Below are 1,093 nucleotides of genomic sequence, written 5' to 3' on the forward strand. Positions count from 1 at the left end.
TGCATTTGCATAGAGGCATTGAAGTTGGGCCCCCGATGAAGCTGTCTTACTGGTTGGAGTTCCTTTGTGCTGCTAGGTTTGTCCTAGAAGTACAATACCATTTTAACTGATTCCCACAGTTACTGATGAGAAGCAGATGAAATTCTTATTTGTTGGGAAGATAAAGTTTGCACCAGGAGTAGCATATGGCAGTCCTTTCCTTAACCACATCCCTCACAGGGATACGGGAGGGTACTTCCTTTGCTCCGTGAATTAATCTACATACTTCCACTGACAACTGGGCAGTCATGAGTGAGTGGCTGTAAATTAGAAACAAAAAAATACCCCATGAAATGAAATAAAGAAAAAGACCCCTTGGAATTACTGAATGGGTCCCCAAAAGGTAAACTTTATCATCATGATCACAGTTTAAGTGCCACTTAGGATCCTGCTGGGAAAAAAAGAAGGCTGCTGAGAGTGCCACTCCAGGTTCTTGGCCCTACCTCTGTATGGCCTGGCACCTTCCACAAATACACACATGGCTGATGATTACTTGGATGCTGGGGACACGAGATACCAACACGAAGCAGCACATCCCATAGATTTTTCATGAGAGGTAGCTGTAGGCCCAGTAGGGAGCTAGTATCATGAAATAGCTCAGCAACTTGTTTCTCTTCCTCCTATCCTTAAGTAAACCAAACCACTGAATGCTGCATCAGATGCATCTGAGCTTGTCCAGGTTTTAAGGAATACGTGGGACAGGGATGGGAGGTATTGTGCATTGCACACCTTCATCTTACATGCACATATACTGCTCAGGCTGACTGACTGGGCACACATGCAGAGAGGAAAAAAATTGTTACAGCTCTGATATGAGGAGGAAGAGAGCTTGCCATATGGGAAATCTGCCTGTATTGCAAGCTGAGGGGCACGGCCTATGGCAACAGTGTGGGGATAACGGATTCAAAAACAAGCATTGACAAAAAATATGCCGGTGAAAGAACAGATATAGCCAATAGAGATAATCCAGGACAGCAATGCAGCGTGCCACAACAGTAGTATTCTGGGTAACAAAACACAGTAGTACAGACCTGTTACTGTAATCAATAGCATT

The sequence above is a fragment of the Aptenodytes forsteri genome, unplaced genomic scaffold (assembly GCF_000699145.1).
Source record: "Aptenodytes forsteri isolate BGI_AS27 unplaced genomic scaffold, ASM69914v1 Scaffold160, whole genome shotgun sequence".
Lineage (NCBI taxonomy): Eukaryota > Metazoa > Chordata > Aves > Sphenisciformes > Spheniscidae > Aptenodytes > Aptenodytes forsteri.